Raw genomic sequence first — 20,156 nt, 5'->3', positions numbered from 1 at the left:
TGTAAGAGCTGCATCTGCAGGTAGCAATAAAAACCTGCAGCTTGAGAGGTAACATTCCCCACCACTTCGATGTGATTGCAACAGATGCTTCAAACCTCTTAAGTAATTGCCAGGGTTATAAATTATTTCAAGCTCCTTGTGTTTTAAAGGTTTGCAAAATGCTGGCTTATTTTATGTGCATTCTCGTTTGATGAAAGGGATATGTCTTTGGAAGCAAACCCAAATCTTCAGTGAGATGTTTTAAAGATGCATTCTCCTGTGCACTTTATTTGTATCACAGGTTTTGGAAATAAAGAAACAGATGACAACCCCCCGGGGGATTTTTCCGGCAGTTCCCATTCATTTCAGTGTGGCTTACAATGGGAGCATCTCAGCTGATTGTGTGTGTGCTCAAATTGTGTGTATGTGCGTGCATGCATGCTGACTAAAAAGAAAATTAGAAAGTGAAACCAATAGTCTGTCCGCATGGCAATAAGAACCACTAGGTTCAGCAGGGGTTTTAGGAAAGTGCAGACAAGACTGCAGCTTCAGGTTGTGCATAACACAGAGAAACCTTGGCGCAATCCCCACCGATCAGAGTGGGACTTATTTCTGAGAATATGTGCATAAAATTGCAGTGCACACATTCAAAGTCAATAATCAGGAGTTTGACGCAAATGGGTGCATCAAGAGAATCCACAAAACTCCCTGTACAATATTATTCCAGAAAAGTTTAATATCCTAACTAACTTAGCAATGGGTAGCTTCTCCTCCGCCACCATCCATGACACAAAGAGACCCATAGTATTATAAGATGCGGCAGATGACGTGTGATTTCCTCTGCCAACTGTGTTGGGACTTTGAGGCTGCAGTGGAGATGAAGACATGAATATTAAAGTGAATGGAGGAACTGTAGGCATATCCTATGCGTCATGCCCCAACCCCAAATCTCCCATGCCTAAGTATCCCCTCTGAAAACAACAATGCAGTCCGAAGTATATATGGAAACCTGTTCAATTTGAATGACAATGGACTGTTAAGAATGTATGGAAAGGATTGATACGTACATCCCACATAAAATGTTTCTAACAAATGAAATTATGATTTTAAAAACCCTCACAGTCAAAGCTCTCTTTGCACTGTTTATCCCTTAGATTCATTATCCATGTGCCTCTTTGCAAGATATTTGTTAGTGTGCACCTCCCAAAGCATACCATGTATGTTCAATAACAATGCTTTAATGAAAGCTCTTCATTTGGTATGAAATAAGTGGTATAGGTAAAGGGACCCCTGACCATTAGGTCCAGTCGTGGCTGACTCTGGGGTTGCGGCGCTCATCTCGCTTTATTGGCCGAGGCAGCTGGCGTACAGCTTCCGGGTCACGTGGCCAGCATGACTAAGACGCTTCTGGCGAACCAGAGCAGTGCACGGAAACGCCATTTACCTTCCCGCTGGAGCAGTACCTATTTATCTACTTGCACTTTGATGTGCTTTTGAACTGCTGGGTTGGCAGGAGCAGGGACCCAGAAATGGGAGCTCACCCCATTGCGGGGATTTGAACCGCCGACCTTCTGATCAGCAAGTCCTAGGCTCTGTGGTTTAACCCACAGCACCACCCGCGTCCCATAAGTGGTATAAGAGAAAGCTCCAAAAGCTGACTATACTGACAAGTAGGTCAGAAAGCTGCAGTTCAGTATTGTTCTCATTTATCTAGGAAAGGCTATCAATGGATTCTGTTAGTATCCATTGCAGTGGCACAATAAGATAAAAGAAAAACATTGTTTGTAGTTGTTGATGGCTTGCTTACATGCATGTGTGTGACCAGTATCTCATCAATCAAAGGCACTGCTTGCAAGCCAGTGTGCCAGAGAACGAGACTGGGGCTGAGAAGACCAGAATTCAAATGTATGATGGGCCATCAAACTCACTCACTGGCTGATTTTGAGCCAGTCATTATCTTCCAATCTAACCTACCTCACAGTTGTTTAAGGATTATGTTTGCCCTGGCTCCTCTGAGGAGGGGTAGGGTGAAATATATATATTTTTACTCATTATAAAAATAGGTGTATATGGCAATTTTATTTTTAAAAATCAAAATTATTCACTGCAATTATTTATTATTATTGTTATTATAAGCATTTCTGTTTTTTAAGAATATTTTTTTATTAACCGACCAATCACATCAAATCAAACCAAATTACATAAATTCCAAATTACACAGCCAAATTTTAAATTTTTGTTGGGGGCACCCATATTTCAAGTTCTGAAGGGGATCCAATCAACTTCTTGCTTCTTACTGCTGTTTTAATGTCCACAAATCTAACCTTGTGATGTTCACAGTACTATCCAGTCCTTTCTTATTGTTTTTCCACATCTATTGTTGTTATTTTCATATATTTTTCCTTTCTCTTTGTGACCTCTGATAATCTCCGCAAGCTGGTTAGAACAGCTTGTAATCCTGCGTGGATATTATTTTTTTTATCCAGTAGCCATATCTAGACATTTTCCATATAACATCACTTCCATACATCAAAACAGTCTTAGTGTCATTAATCTTCACCAATCTGCCTCCTTTCTCAAAAACTCTGAGGAGATTCACTAGGAATGCAGTCTGAAAACAAGTCCGTTCTTCCTCCCGGCTATAAATCCTTTGGCAAGATGGCGACTCCGAATTAATTGCTGCGCCCTTCCCAAAAGCTCTTATTCCTTCTCGATCTCCATAAAGCATACTTTTGGTTAAAGTTTATCTCCACACAGACCTTAATCATCCTGCTTGGGTCAGTTCAACTGACGATTCTAATGAGGAGGGGTTCTTGTAAATCACATAGAAGGAAAGTAAAAAAAGTCCCCCCCCCCATTCAGTCCCGTTGTCAACATACCCAGCCTTTGGTGTATCTTCATCGTAAAATATTCCTGTTTCTCCAACCCGTCGTCTTCTTTCGCAGAGGTCACTTAAATTAGCAGACTTCACTCCCTGTCTTCACTTGAAATATGTGCATTTGCTTCTTTTGTAATTAATTATTCCAAATTGTTGCCACTAGTGCGCGATCAGAGACAGCGTCCAGGAGAGCCGAGGTCCACACGGGGGCATTCTGCCTAGGGCCCTCACCCCCTTCTTTCGAATTAGGGGGTGATTTATGGGCACAGCAGGCAAGGGCAGTGTTCCCCATTTCCTTGGGGCAACAAGGGAGGCTGCCTACTCCCACAACTTAATTACCCCGTGTGGGTCGGAGAGATGGTATTGTCGGCCATCTTCCAATGCGCCCCCTAGTGGCCCCCCAAATTCTATTATTAGCATTTCTATACTGTTTTATTTAAAAAGCACACACACACACCTCAAAGTGATTTATAAATCAGTGATAGCCTGCCAGGTATGCAAATCATCATTTGATGTTTAGTGGTAAGTAGGCATGTGTGGGGACGCAGGTGGCGCTGTGCGTTAAAGCCTCAGCGCCTAGGACTTGCTGATTGAAAGGTCAGCGGTTCGAATCCCTGCGGCGGGGTGCGCTCCCGCTGCTCGGTCCCAGCGCCTGCCAACCTAGCAGTTCGAAAGCACCTCCGGGTGCAAGTAGATAAATAGGGGCCGCTTACCAGCGGGAAGGTAAACAGCGTTTCCGTGTGCAGCTCTGGCTCGCCAGATGCAGCTTTGTCACACTGGCCACGTGACCCAGAAGTGTCTCCGGACAGCGCTGGCCCCTGGCCTCTTAAGTGAGATGGGTGCACAACCCCAGAGTCTGTCAAGACTGGCCCATACGGGCAGGGGTACCTTTACCTTTACCTTTAGGCATGTGTGATGTATGGAATGTGAAAGTTGGACCATAAAGAAGGCTGATCGCTGAAGAATCGATGCGTTTGAATTATGGTGCTAGAGGAGACTCTTGAGAGTCCCATGGACTGCAAGAAGATCAAACCTATCCATTCTGAAGGAAATCAGCCCTGAGTGCTCATTGGAAGGGCAGATCCTGAAGCTGAGGCTCCAATATTTTGGCCACCTCATGAGAAGAGAAGACTCCCTGAAAAAGACCCTGATGTTGGGAAAGATGGAGGGCACAAGGAGAAGGGGACGACAGAGGACGAGATGGCTGGACAGTGTTCTCGAAGCTACAAACATGAGTCTGACCAAACTGCGGGAGGCAGTGGAAGACAGGAGTGCCTGGCGTGCTCTGGTCCATGGGGTCATGAAGAGTTGGACACGACTAAACGACTAAACAACAAAGGGATGTGTGAATTATGCAACTAACATGTGCAACTAACAAGACTGAAAGGGTGCTATCCTCTTTGTGAGGAAAATAGGAAGTTGCCTTATACTGAGTCAGATCATTGGTCTACCTAGAGCTCAGTACTGTCTACACTGACTGGCAGCCACTCTAGGATTTCAGAGACGGGTCTCATAAAATGTTATTTTATGAATGACACTGGAAATCACAATAATATATATATTTCTGGGAAAAGTAGAATTTGTATAATGAAGTATCAAAAAAAAAATCACACACAAAAAGAAATCCACCTTTTAAAATTAACCAGTGATGTAGATCATTGTCTTCTGAAAGTATACCTCAAGTTTGTCATTCTTTCAGGCTGTGTGAAATTGAAGAGTGAAGCAAAAACAAATTATCTTGCAATATTAAATGGCAATGTCATTCGACTTAAAATGGCTTTCTAGGGAGCTTTAGATTTACAGAGATTCTGCAGATGGCTGGTTCAGAGGGAAAAGGGAATTTGCATATGCCAGTTGGGTGAAATATATCTGCTCCTGAAGAACTAATGGGGAGCTCTATTTATTTGTAAACAAGCTATAAGGTAAAAATATGTATATATTTTTCTCTTCATTATCTGAAGGGTGGGCTTTAACAAGGACAAATCATTTACATTTCAAAACCAGAGACTGTGACATGCTGAGAATCTAGTCTGGGGAATGTTTTTTAAAACAGTGCTTGAAGGTTCTCCTGGGATAAGCATGTATAACTCTTCCTGAAATTTAAATGCTCTGCTATAAGAATTACCAAGAATTTTCTGCCATTTACAATTCAGATCTCTAACTCAGCTGAGTGAAAATCATTCTGATGAGTTTGGACAGCAAACAAAAAGCCATTGCCAGCTATTTCTCCTCCCCGCTTTCTTTATTTTTCTCTTTTGGACATGAAAGACATATCCACATAATACGAGCAGGAAAAGATAGCAATTATTTGCATTTATGGAGGGCAACATGGTATTTTACAAAAGAAAAAAGAAAAAACCTCTTGATCAAGGAATGGAAAACTGTGCAATTAAGAAACAAACTGCTTCATTGTGGGGCTTATTCACAAACATTTTGGAGAAAGGTACAAAGAGTTACAATATTCCATATATAGAAGATAGTTTGTAGCAACAGCTGAAAGCTTGATACTTCACAGTTAATTCCCCATATTTTAAACGGTTTGCATTATTTATTCAATGGGTTTGGTCAGTTATAAATATATATTCTGTCCTGATGGGTGAATTAACGGGGGGGGGGGGTATGTTTGTTTTATTTATTTTTTCAGTCTGAAACTATTATTACTATTTTGTGCTTTTTCTGTCAATTGTTTACCTCATTTGTGAGGGGTATTTTTTTAATTATAAACACGTTGAATCTCTTAGCCTCATATTAGGATGCACAGGTGGGGTAGCCAAACTAATAATAAAATAAATTTTAAAGTACAGAGCTGGTGTAGGGAACCTAATCTTGATTGAGACCGTGCTGTGGAGTAGGGGACTTTTGTCTCCCACTGCAGCCTTGATCCAGATCGGACTCTTTGTTTGAATTGAGAGTAAAGTTGCCGTTGGTGGTACTTACTAGAACTGTACAGCTGCTCTGACAAATACGAGATTTAGCTGGAGTGGATTGAGTGAACCGCCAGATCCCCTTGGGTCATGCTGTGTTCAAGTCAGGACCTACATCATCCTGGGTTGGATCCAGCACCACTCTTGATGTGCCAGATCAGGTCCCAAATCAGATCAGTAGTCCATGCACATCTGTATTATTTACTCTTTTCTAAAATGTGCGCAATTACCTGTGAGCCTTTAGCTTTACTCGCCCCCATCACCACCACTAGATGTCACAGTGCGAGCCGGCAGGTAAATCACACAGTTCAAAGTTGGTGTTAACTCCTTATTAGCAAAAGCACCGTCTTTTGTTGCATTATTTTATTCTTGTTAGCTGCCCTGAGCCCGGCTTCGGCTGGGGAGGGTGGGATATAAATAAAAATTATTATTATTATTATTCACAGACTTGGCTGAATGTCAGGCCTAATGAGTGCAGCAGCTCATTCCCTAGAGCAAATCAGTTGCCAAGACTAAAGCCCCTACCTCCTCACAGCTGTGTCCTCCTCTCCAGAGCTTTGTCTAAGCAATCAGAGACTGTGCCTGTGTGCGCAGCCAACCTCTCCTCCATCCTTTTCATGTCTCTCCTGGTTCTGGGAGACATGCGGGGAGGGAAGCTTGTCACAGCAGGTGAGGGAGACACCTGTGACTCATCACTAGCCTCAGTGGCGTAGCGTGGGTTGTCAGCACCCGGGGCAAGGCAAGTAATTTGACCTCCTAACCCGTGGATTTGCGCCCCCTAACCCGTGGATTTGCGCTCCCTAACCCTAACCCCCAGATGTTGCACCCGGTGCGGCCGGCCCCCCCCCCGCACCCCCCACGCTACGCCACGGACTAGCCTGAATCATCTCTGTCTCTTGGCCTCCCTCCTCCTACTCGCTGGCTTCAGTTTCTGCCTGCAATTCTTGACTTCTCTCTGCCAAAGGTTCTCCCAACTCACTAAGTCCCGTTAGCCCTTCACCTTCCAACACCTCTTCTTCCCAGCCTTCTCCTTCCTCCCTGCGACTACTCATCATTGCCCTCCCACTCCTCGGGCTCTGAGTCTTCTACCTTTGGTGGGTCCCCAACTGATTCCTCCCACCACACCTCTGTATCCAACCAGTCCATGACAGTAGATTGGTTGAATATGCTGCGTGAGAGGACTTCCACTGCAACAGGGCTTCTCTTTACTCTACTCTGCGTTCCTCTCACTTCCTCCACATCTTCTCTGAAGGGTCTCCCTATTCTCTGGTGCAGGTTTTGGTGGTGCCCAGGGAAAGAGGGAAAGAGGAAGAGGAAGACCTGCTGCACCGGAACAACTTGATATATTGTTTCTACTGATGTTTTCCATTCATTTTCTTTGCTTTTTCTCACCCTTTTGGTTTAAAAAAATTGCCAGCAAGCCTTTGTTTACCTGACCATTTGTTTGCAGGCAGAGAACTTGAAAACATCCTTAACCAAATAGCACTCTGCAGTGACACATTGAGGTGTGTCAATATTAAAATGCATTAGAAATACATGAAGGGAGGGAGATTGTCATCCAAATGGCCAGTCTTATGCCTAGAGAAAGAAACTTCCCTTATATGACCAGAACCAGCTAAACTATTGTGTGCAGTGCCCATGGTGTGCTGGAGCTCCTTAGAAATAGAAAACAGGAAAACTCTCAGTTGCCTGGTTAACATTTCTGACAGGTTGACAGCTTTCTCTTAGATTTCACTTTTGGATCTCCATCTCTCTGCGGTGGGTTTTGTAACAGCAGTGCGTTTCACTAGAGAGATTACTTGTGTATGCCCACAGATATACTCCAAAATTGCCTTCTGCCAGCGGGGAGGGGGAAAAATATCATTTCAGACTATATAGTGTTTCCCAGACATTTTCTGACTATATATTATTTCTGAGTTTCAAAATGCTAGATGACACCTATACAATGAAAAGTGTCATCCACATCTCAGCCCGTCTCCCAAAGCCTTGAAATTCACTTTTAAAGGGAAAGTGGTTTCAAATTGCCTCAGTGTGTCCAACAAAGAACACATCACACAATAGAGGGGAAAGCATATACAACAAACCTTCTTTTAAAAAGCCGAACACCTCACTCTGCTGATCTGCTGAAGGACTCTTGCGTCCAAACATGCAGAGGTTGTCCCTGTAAACTGGAACCCTAAACCACTGTTTTCAGCAGGTCTACTCTCAGCATGGACTGGTGATCTGGCTCAGTAGTAATTTATTTATTGTGTTAACTTCCCACACTTCCTCCAAGTCGCTCAAGGTGGTACACATGGTTCACTTCCTTCTTGTTTTATCTTTACAGCGACCCTACAAGGTAGGTGAGGCTGAGAGGAAGTTACTGTTAGGATTGTCCTACTCGCGTGTAGGACCCTGGCATGTTCTCTCCCTCCTGGTCGGTCATTCAGGAGCTTCAAAAGCTTTCTCCAGTATCGCAGCCACTGATACCAAGAGGCATCAGCCCGCTAAGGATCCTGCAGAGTGTTAGCAGTTTGTGTAACAGAACTCAATAGCACAGCATTTTGGCTAATCTACTTTATTTACATATAATACACTCGGAGTATTCTGACTTAGCTCCTTCCTCTTTCTCATCAGACAGCAAAGAGAGAAAGAACAAAGGACAATAGTCCCACATCACGGAACACAGTCACATCAACATCCTGTCTCCGTCACTTCCCACACTGTGGAATGAAAACATACACCGTCATGTGATAGACAACAATCCCATGACTGCAAGCACGGAGCAAGAATCCTAACAGTTACTGGCCCAAGGTCACCCAGTGAGCTTCATGGCTGGGTGGAGGATTGTTGTTGTTTAGTCATTTAGTCGTGTCCGACTCTTCGTGACCCCATGAACCAGAGCACGCCAGGCACTCCTGTCTTCCACTGCCTCCCACAGTTTGGTCAGACTCATGTTTGTAGCTTCGAGAACACTGTTTGTAGCTTCGAGAACAACCATCCAAGCCAACAACTTCAAAAGCGATCAATGTGGCACTAGCTGACACTGCCTCCTTCCATCAACCACCCCTTTCACTCTACCAATCTCCTGATTGTTTTTAATGGATCCAGTTTTCCTATTTCTCTGCATTGAGAAAGTGAGGTTTTCGCTCCTATTGTGCGTTAGAATTTCTCCTTTGATGACTTTTTACTCATCATGAATACACTAGCCACTTTATCTCTAAATATAAATTTAATGTAAGTGAATGAACAATAGCATTAACACATATGCTGACAACAATCAACTAGAAAAGGTAGTGATTGATAAATATATCATTTTGCTTTTTTACTCAGTGCATTAACACTAACATTCCTTAGCACACAAGTTGAATTTTTATGTCATTAGCTTCACAGAAAGGCCTTCTGTTTCCTAACAGATTTTTAGATAGCACTATTGGATAATTTAAAAATAAATCTGTCCTCCACCAACACATGCTCCGCAGCATATTCTTGACAAATTCCCCTAACAGAAGAAAATAAAACTGCTCTTATTTAAGACAGGAAAACTTGACAATGAAAGAGTGGTAATTCGCAGCTTGGTATTTTAATTGCCATTTCTGTACAACTTTGCCTAAACAAGGACTCTTTAGATCCTGCCCTTCAGACAACTGACATTATGTGGGTTCTGGGGGCTCCAAAGTGAACATTGAGTTTCTTTCTGCCATTTTGTATAGTGAGTTTTCATATGCTTCCACATTTGCTCATATGCTTCCATGCACCACCTCCATACACTTCAAGCAGCTTCCCATAAGAAGGCCGTGACATGAAAATCAACGTTTAGTTAAAAACAAAAATAAATGTCAAGTTTATTTTTACATGATTGGACATAAATAATGCTGCCCCATGCTTAAGTAAAATGCCATTAGTGTTTGTCTCTAAATCAGCATACTGACAAAAGATAACTATTCCCCTATATTTATATGACACAGCACTGTCAATGATCCATTACATTTTACAGCTGCATGTTAAGACATGCATTACGTTTATGGCCCAATTCTATCATGGCATGTTGGTACATTACTGGCAATGGCATCAATAGAATTTTAATATGCATGCAAAAAGATGAGGCTTTGAGCATACAAGAAATAGCACAGGGGACTGAAATCCAGTACAGCATGCTTTCCACAACAATTGATGCTATTGTCTCTTCTAGACAAGACAATTACAATTAGGTGATGTGAGAAATCTGCTCAGACGTTCTAGCAATTGCAGAGTATATCTGATTGTTTCTCCAGCAAATGGAGAGCTGGCTGGCAGGAACAAATAACACCCAGCTTTATACTCAGCACTGCTTGCAATCAATTATCTAATGGTTAAAATGAAGGTGCCAGCGACAAAGGCATAAGTGATTAAGCACCCAGTTATTTCAGAGACCTGAAACCTTTCTCAAGGAAGATGAGTCAGATTGCTCTGTAGGATGTGACTCTGTTTTCTTAAATCTGGAAGAAGCATTCTGGAAGCCAAAGATTCTGTGGCTACATTAGACAATGGACTGTTGGGTGAAAAATTCAAGCAGAAAACCAGCCCTCCAGTTGCCTGGACTGGGGCATTCTCCACATGACCCAACAAGATGCCCAGCTGGTCACTCACTGAGTGAATATTCAACAAGTGACAGATAACCTGGCCCTCTGATGAATGTACTTTTATAGTGCCACACTAAATATTTGCCTATTCAGTTTGGATCCCAAAGTAGATCTGCAGGTTGCTGCAAATATCTCCCTCCCCAAAACTATATTAATTATTGAGAATATATACACACACAAATGTTTCTAAGCCATTGTTTCTCTTATTTATTGGCACTTCAGTGTTACTTCCCCCACAGTGTTATTTTTTCAAACTGTGGGGAAAATGGCACCCCACAGTTCCTAGCATGATCTCAGCCAATAATGAGCATGTTACAAATGTGACAATGTCATAACTCTGCATAGCCAGCTTTGACAACATAATGACATCATTGAGAGCAAATGAAACCAATTTTGGGTGAGGACAATGCTTCCAAGCACTGGTTTCATTGGCAATCCTAGCTAATTAGGAAGTGAACTTAATGATGACTTTTATAAGCTAAACCTGTTCAAAACAGTAATTCCTAAACTGATGAATACATTAATATCCTCTTAGAGCAATCAATGAAAACTTCAGAAATGGTGGAAGCCTTTTGATGCTGATGAAAATGTTCCCCAGAATTGCTGTCCCACCCCCTTCAACTCAGCTGAATACCTATGTGATACCTGTGGTTTCAAACCAATGTTAAGTTTTCATTATCTTCATGCAGGTATTGTATTCTTTTGTCTTGTGGGTTTTCCTTTCCATTTTGCTTCTGCTCTCTAATGTATGCATATTTGCAATTTCTATTGTCTTTGTTTATTTCTTTTGATTGCAGTTATGTTAATAATGCAAGTTAATAACGATTATAATTTAAAAACCAATATTCACACTCTACATTAATTCCTCAAAAATGAAGTGTGTTAAAGAGGCCTTGGCTGTTCCTGAACGGGGAGTTCTAAAAGTACAGAAGAGATTGCTTGTGCCTGACATCTGAAAAGAGGGTTTAGTTCCACAAAGGTCATCTCCAAATTTGTCCTCCCTTTTTCAGCCCAAACCATACTTGATAAACCTATCTTTTATATGTGTCGAAGCTGCACTTTCTGTACAACTCATTTACTTTTCTATAACAGTTTTAGATGGAGCCCATTAACAAAGACGTGTCAGTGCTTTCATAACACCTTATCTGAAAAAAAGACAATCCTCTAACTTTGTTCAAAAGGTCAGCCATTAAATGAGCAGATATTCTGTATCACTCATATTTGCTTTCAGATGTCATTAATGCTTGCTTTTTCACATTTGCAATGTTTACTTGTCTGCCTGCTGAGTTCCATGTTGGAACTTCAGGAGAATTCCGGAAGCATCATCAGATACAATTCATATTATGAAAGGGCTACTGCCTCTCCATAGCTGCATTTGGTAACCAAGTTTATGGCACATATACTTGGCACTCAATGTTGCAAAATCAAGTAAATACTGATTCTCCGTGGCAATTTGCTCTCCTCCTGGTCACAAACATACAATTTTTTTTGCAATGGGCGGAAACAATCCCCCAATTCTACAATTCACTCTTTCAGATCCATGTTTTTCTTAGCCCAACATTTTCAAGAATGAGTATTGTAGTTATTGTCTACTGATCATCTTGTTGTATTGAATTTTTAGTCTTGGTGTATATTTTATTGGTTTGGTTTGGTTTTTTTGTACACTGCTCTGATAAATTTCTTAAAATAAATGACTATAAATGAACCTATCAACTTATATCTGTAAAGACCTCGTTATCTTTAAGTCTGAAATGACGGTGGCTTTGCATGGCAGGCATAGATCTACCAGGCAGAAGTCTGCTCCTGCAGATGAATTCACACAGTTGCAGTTGTTAAAAAACACACTGGCCACTGCCAGCTTCCACATGCCCCTGCTGGAGTGAACTGGGCTCTCTCCACTTCTTCTACTCTCCCAACGGATTCATTCAACAGAGAAAGAAACAACGTGGACATAACTCAGTCAATGCAGAAGTCTCAAAGATCCTTTGCATGTTCAGTGACACCATTAGGCACTCATATGGGCCTAGATGATTTCTGGGACCATGAACCCACATGGGCATGAATCCACGTAGGCCTCTCCATATGAATGAGGCAGGGTAGTGGGAATATCTGGTGGCCTCCTGAGGATGTGTTAAACCTACAATCTCACTATCTCACAATCTTCAAGGTTACTTGAAGCCGAAGAGCCACTGCTGAATGCAAAGTCCTCACTTTCCTTACAGTGAGGGAGGTGGCAGAGGGAGATGCTGTCCTTTTTGCTAGAGCACCTCTGGCATGACAGAGGAGTCTGAATTGGGCCTCCCTCCAACAAATAGACTGACATAGGATCCAATGGATCCTTGGCTAGCCCCTTTCAACCCACCCCTGAAATACCCTGTTTCAGGACCTTATGCTGACTTCTGCCACATGGATTACATCTGCTGGTAGCTGCACAACAACCCTTGGTGATATAATAATTGTTCTAGGTAGAGGCAGGAACTCAGATAACTGTCCAATAGTAATCTGGTTTTCTAGAATGAGAGACAAATGAGACCAAGTTTTACACATATTTAGGTAGGTACCAAACCCTATCCAAAGCAAATTCAAAATACGTTTGATGGTTCCTGCTTAAGCAACACATCTGAAAAAATTAAGGGAAGGTTGCAGAATTTTGATGAGTATCAACATTTCTTAGAAGTGTTTTGCACATCTCTAAAGCTGATGTGATTTGTCATAACAGTCTTTTAAAAATGAAATTCTGGACAAGCATGCGTTCTAGACAGCTGCTGACTCAGGTGCACTGTAGAGGAAGAAACATCAACTAAAATTATGCTTAGCTTCAAAGCAAAAAGAAAATATGCTAAAATGTTGACATTTGATTTTTGTCCAATGGGGCAGTAGTATAATTTTCTTTGAGTTTTTCTTTGGGGTCCTATTAGCACGCAACATTTTGTCTCATGCAAATATCTCATTGACATGTAAACATTTCACAGATGGAGTAGGAATAAAATATAACTATTTCTGGTTGTGCTTGTCAACAGTGAAAAAGACTGGGCTGCTATCCTAATCACAGTTACTAAGGAATCCTATTGAACACAACGGAACTTATATACTCATGAAAATTTACTGGATTCCACTGCATAAACAAGGAATTATTTATAGTATGAAATCTAGTTACAAATGATCACACAAGAGCTAGGTGGTTCTTAATATACTTCAGGTGTGTTATACATGTATATCTGCAAGGACAGATCCATGCACAATGTAACTATAATTGTAAAACCAAATGACACCATGAGATAAATTCAGCTTTCTTAGGGAGGCATCTGCAATGGAGCCACAGCGTGTTAAATGAACAGTTTCATGGGCTGATGTCAGGAACAGGTCAGGAATAAATCACATGGTGTCAGAGAAGTTAACAAGATCTCCTCTGGAGGCCAGGCCTACTGAACACAGCAACTCATCCTGGTATATCATGCCCCTATGAGACAGTTGTCGGGTCTGAATGTTCCCCATGCCACGGGTGCCTAAGTCTCCTCCTCCCCTGGGTCCTTCCCAAGCAATCTGAGACTCTGTCACCATGCCTGTCTATGTTCCTCCCTCTTCATACCTCTTCTGGTCCTGGGAGACCAGGGGGGAGGGGAGCTGTTCACAGCAGGAGGGGGAGACACCCTGGCTTTTTCATTAGCTTGATTCATCCCAGCCTCTGATTCTGGACTGTCTCTGCCACAGCCTCTCCTGCTCACCTCGTCCTCCCAGTCTACTCCCTCTTCGCCCTCTGACCATTCATCATCCCACCACCAATCCCCTGGCTCTGAGCATTCTTCCCTTTGAGGGGGGGGGTTCCCCAACTAGTGCCTCCCACCACTTCGCTGCATCCCTCCAGTCTGTAACAGGTGATATTGTGTGAGCCCATATTTCCTCTACTGCCTACATGAACAATATGCTACCTGGTAGTGTTTTGCTCAGGATTAATGCTGCAGAGTGTGGGAGGGGGGTGAGCATTGACCACATCCTCACCAATATTCAGCAGATAATTCCTGAACTGCCCAGCTCAATATGCACAGGTTCTGGCAATGCACCTTTTGATGAATTAAATCATTACCTCTCCTTCCCTACCTTGTAAGTCATTATAGTAGCAAAAAAGCCCAGTGTTGGATCAGAATGTTAGGCTCTACAGCCTGAGGACAATTATGTTGGAAGACTAAAGATGTGAAAAGCTACAAATGAAGTTCATATGTTACTGTTGGCTTGAACAATTACAGCTGTTCCTTTCACTTAATGATGGGCCAGAGTAGCTGTGCAAACAAAAGTGGGATTTTCGGCTTGAGCATTACTTCTTTCCATAAAAAGCATCCAGAAGCTGCAGTATACTGTCAACAGTTCAAAAGGTATCACATAGACGCCTTCTGTGGCTGTCAAAAAGTAAAAAGATTTGGAGAAGTTGAGAACATCCCTACAGTCTCTATAGTTTTGCTGACGTTAGAACCAACTTTTAGAGAATTATAATGAATTTGAAGGAGCTGTGGTCTATTAACAGCTGCTCGTGAATGTATGTGTGCGCATATATGCATGTTTTGTTTGTGCCTTTTGTTATTGTATATGTTTGTGATGCCAACCTGTTGTTCTTAGACTGCAGCAAAGTGAGAACTAAAGGCCTATTCCCATATTATCTTAGCTGCATGGTTGCTTCCCACCAGTATTTCAAGCTTTGCTGAAGTACAGGTGGAAAGCAACCACACAGAAGTAGTGAATCACATGACTAGTTCCCATTGTAGTCACATAAGGTCACATAAGGGCCTTTTCAGTGGTGGCTCCTATGGAATGTTCTCCCCATGAAAGCTGGCCTGGTGCTATAATTGCTTATTGTTAGGCACCAGGCAAAACCTTTTATTTTTCTGCAAGGCCTTTGGCTTTTAATTATCTGTGGCTTCTTTCAGTGGTTGGGATGCTTTAGTGCTGCCTTTTAAAAATATGAATGATTTTTTGAATTTACACTGTTTTATGCTTTTAATTTATGTATTATTTATTTATTGTTACAAGTATCTTTGAGTTACTTTTGTTTAATAGATGATAATAATAATGATGATGATGATGATAATTACATCCAAATATAGCACTCTGGAACTCTCAATCCACTGCATTCTCCTTCAAAACCACTCTAAGTGACAGACACCTGGTCATCCTTGACAGCTGTGAAGTTTGTTTGTTTGTTTGCTTTGGCAGCAGCTGCTGTTGTTTAAAGTGAGGATAACATTTGATGTGACCAAAGGAAAACTATTACTATTTTGGTTCTTGACAAAAGAATTGCCAAGTTCTCATCCTCAAGAGATTTAACATAAGTTACATCTAATGCATTGCAACCTGACTTGAACTTCCTATGTCAACACAGGGTTTGTGCTGCCACAAGTGTCTATTTTGTATCATTTTTGTTCTAAATGCATCAGCTGTTTTTTGTGCTTGGAGCAGGATTTTTTTGCTGTTTTGATTGCGGATCACCTTGAGACGATTGTGTAGAAGGTGATTAATATATTAACAACAACGATGGTGGTGATAGTTTGCTGCAGAAAATCAAAGTATTCTTTTTAGTGTTCATAAATCCAAATTGGTTACTCGTTAACCAATGTCACCCTTTTTTTGTAATTTCACTGGCAATTTTATTGGTTGTAAAAACTGTTCATCTGTTAAGAGAATCAGCACAGTGCGGACTTGAGTAGTACATGCTGCCACAAGAGAGCACATTGGTCTCATTTCATGCAATGATGGGGAAGTGTTGGTGGACAAATTTATGTGTGCATTTTCCTTCCTTGTTCATATTCATTTAAAAAAAAGCCAGAAAGTCTTGGCATGGGGGTGGGGAGATTGTTTTCTGTTAATTAGTTTTTCATGAGCGGAGGTACCTACTTTCGTGGCTGAAAGATAGCATACAAACATTTCAAAGACTAACAATAACCTCTCATGTAACAATAATCTCATGTAACTTTTGGACCAATTCCATGCACTATGTCAACTGTAAAGGGCACATGCATATACAGTGGTACCTCGGGTTAAGTACTTAATTCGTTCCAGAGGTCTGTTCTTAACCTGAAACTGTTCTTAACCTAAAGCACCACTTTAGCTAATGGGGCCTCCTGCTGCTCCCGCCCCGCCAGAGCACAATTTCTGTTCTCATTCTGAAGCAAAGTTCTTAACCCGAGGTACTATTTCTGGGTTAGCGGAGTCTGTAACCTGAAGCGTATGTAACCCGAGGTACCATTGTATATGCTGATCACTTCTCCGTTTTGAATACACAAGTTGTGACTAGGGGGAAATCCTTGACCTGTTTCCATGTGTCCATGGGGTATGCAAAGAGTAAACTGGGTAAGAGTCCCACCCCGCAATGCCAATTCAGCTCAGAATATGGATGGTGGGTCATGCATATTCAAAACAGTGGGAGAAGAAGAAGAAGAAGAAGAAGAAGAAGAAGAAGAAGAAGAAGAAGAAGAAGAAGAAGAAGAATAGTAGTAGTAGTAGTAGTAGTAGTAGTAGTAGTAGTTTGGATTTGATATCCCGCCTTTCACTCCCTTTACGGAGTCTCAAAGCGGCTAACATTCTCCTTTCCCTTCCTCCCCCACAACAAACACTCTGTGAGGTGAGTGGGGCTGAGAGACTTCAGAGAAGTGTGACTGGCCCAAGGTCACCCAGCAGCTGCATGTGGAGGAGCGGGGACGCGAACCCGGTTCCCCAGATTACGAGACTACCGCTCTTAACCACTACACCACACTGGCTCTCAGGGGGAAAAGCTCAATGGTAGAGCATCACCTATGCATACAGAAAGTTTTGGGTTCAATCTCCAGGTAGGGCTAGGAAAGACTGCCTATTTAAAATCCCGGAGAGATGCTGTCAGTCAGTGTAGACATTGCTGAACTAGATTGACCAATGGTCTGAGTCTGTATAAGGCAGCTGCCCACGTTTCTATGGAGCAGGGTGGTTTTGTCTTAAGGTAAAAGGTAAAGGTACCCCTGTCCGTACGGGCCAGTCTTGACAGACTCTAGGGTTGTGCGCCCATCTCACTCAAGAGGCCGGGGGCCAGCCCTGTCCGGAGGCACTTCCGGGTCACGTGGCCAGCGTGACATCGCTGCTCTGGCGAGCCAGAGCCGCACACGGAAACGCCGTTTACCTTCCCGCTAGTAAGCGGTCCCTATTTATCTACTTGCACCCGGGAGTGCTTTCGAACTGCTAGGTTGGCAGGTGCTGGGACCGAACAACGGGAGCGCACCCCGCCGCGGGGATTCGAACCGCCGACCTTTTCGATCGGCAAGCCCTAGGCGCTGAGGCTTTTACCCACAGCGCCACCCGCGTCCCCTTTGTCTCAAAGCAGACCAGATAAATGCAGATGGCTTTGACATCTGTTGGAAAGAAGTGGGGTGATAAGTCTGGCCAAAAAGCAGGGTTGCATCTGACCCTACCTCACAAGTTACATTGACATGCACACTGTCCATGAGATCACATGCAGAGTAAAATAAATAAATGGGAATTATATGGCAGCTGCATGTTCATAGTGAGCACATCCTGTACTACCTTTCAGTCCTGGAGGAGCACATAAGCTCCTTATTTGCAATGTGTTTAGGACCCAAGCTAGGTGAATGGGAGATGTAACTTTTTTTAGTTTTCCAACAGGAACAAAAGCAGCCTTCTCAAAACAGTAAAATTCTGAAACCGTTGCAGTTTGTTGAGGCATAAACATCTGGTCCGCATCCAGCTCTCGTTCATTGTCCTTTTTAGTGCTGATCTTTAAAACTGCAAAGAGGCAGGATATCAGCTCAGATAGCAGAACAGAGAGCACCATGAATTTAAACTTTGTGCTTATCATGGTGAGCAGAGTTACTTGACTGGAGACAGGATAATGCTGAAGAGATTCAGGGCCTTTCAGACTTGTTATTACTTTAATTATGCAAATATTTATTACTAACTGTCTAGCTATACTTTTATCAGTTCACTTTTCTCATTTGGAAGCAAATAGATATAAAGTGAGTTGCACCTTGTAAATTTTTATCTGTTTCAGTGGCTTATGAAAAAGAGATTTCATATTGCCTTTTAATGATGTGAATGACATTAAAATAAAAGATCCCATCCCTTGTCACTGAAAACACAAGTGAAATTCAGTTTAAATGAGAAAAGCCACACACAAAAGCACCGAAAGCTCATACCAAGAACTAACTTAGTTGGTCTTTAAGGTGCTACTGGAAGGAATTTTTTTTGTTTAGAAAATCAATGTTGATCTGTGAAGATTACAGTAACACATTAGAAGGATAGGTGAATGGACATAGTGCTTACTTCCTGAAGTAGTACATGATTAGGCTGCATGTGGCAGATGTGATCATTGCTGTGTATGCGTGTGTATTATTTCCTCCTTATCTCTTCCTTATCTCCATTCCCTACCTTATTTAGACTTTGACTACACAGTGTATTGAGTCCAGTTTTAGAAGTGAAATTTAGAACTCTGTTTCTCTAATGTTGCAACAGGAAGTGAATCTTATTTGTCTGGTAGTCCATTGATTGTTCTCTAAAGCAGTAGTATGGAAGCAAAAGTTTAAACCAAGGGCAAAAACTTTTACTTAAAGTAATTAAAAATATCTCTCCGAATTTCCATCACAAAGACTCAAGTTGGCTAAACTAAACTCAAGCCAAGCACACAATCCAAAGACAATTAAGTTGAGAGCAGCAAGACCCTTTTTAGAGAGACCGATGCAGCAACAAAAATCAGATCCAGATTGATAGCATACATTATTTGCCTACCCCACAAAAGATTCCTGACTATTCCTTCTCCCCACTTTCTGTGGGAGGAATTAATGATCCCGTGAAAGTGGGGGTTGGAAGATATTTGGCCAAGCTGTAACCCAGTTAAACATTTTTCCCCTGCTGAGCTCAGTTTTAAGTAATTAGGATAATTCCACTTACAGACAAAAGGGGACAAAATCAATACTACAGGAGCCAGTTAGCTAAAACTAGACTAATCAGTACTCAACAAGACACACAAAGCAAATGATACAGTACAATGTCTTTATTGGAGCACACCAGTGTTTAAAACTCCGGAAGCAATTTTTCAAGACACACAAAGCTTTGGCCAGTTTATTCTTCACCCAGCAGCATTTGTAGAGCTTTTGTTGCCAAGAAGGAGAGAATGAGTTAAAGCAGACAGACAATGTTGGTAAGATTTCAAGTTATACATTGGTTCAAATGAAAAATATATGTTTAGAAATACAAAAAGCTAGTAGTAAGCGTCTTTGTCTCCAGTACTATTCAGGCTGCACAGAGTTCTTTGAAGACAACAGGAAGAAAAGCAGAGCAGAAAGGCTATCATACTAGCAGAACTAGAGATTAATTCTGACAAGTGACCAGAATAGACAATGTAAATGTTTTAAGCCATATTTAGTAGCAGTTGCTGCTGACTACCCTCTTAGAACCAAATCCTAGCTCTCAGAGTCAGGGAGAGATTTGAGGGCGTTTCTTAGATTCACACACTCAGTCTCCTTCACTCTCTGTATTAATATTATAAAATGTTCCACTTACAGGCCAAATTCAGTATACTCCAGTTTAAAGCAAACCCTTAACATTTGTTCCGCAGAACATTTAATCTTGATCAAGAAATTGTAAGAGTTCCCTTCCAATGCTTGAAACACTGAAGAGAAATGTTAGAGCTTGTAAATAAGCTTCCTTAGCCTGAATGCTCAGAGTTGCTGGAGGAAGAGGAGAATGCGAAGGTAAAATGCTTAAGGAGAATGGCAGAGCCTTTAGCTCCAAGTAAGAACTACC

This window comes from Podarcis melisellensis (assembly GCF_964234715.1).
Source record: "Podarcis melisellensis genome assembly, chromosome: 3".
Lineage (NCBI taxonomy): Eukaryota > Metazoa > Chordata > Lepidosauria > Squamata > Lacertidae > Podarcis > Podarcis melisellensis.
The sequence above is the reverse complement of the archived record's forward strand: the minus strand, read 5'-3'. Positions refer to the sequence as shown.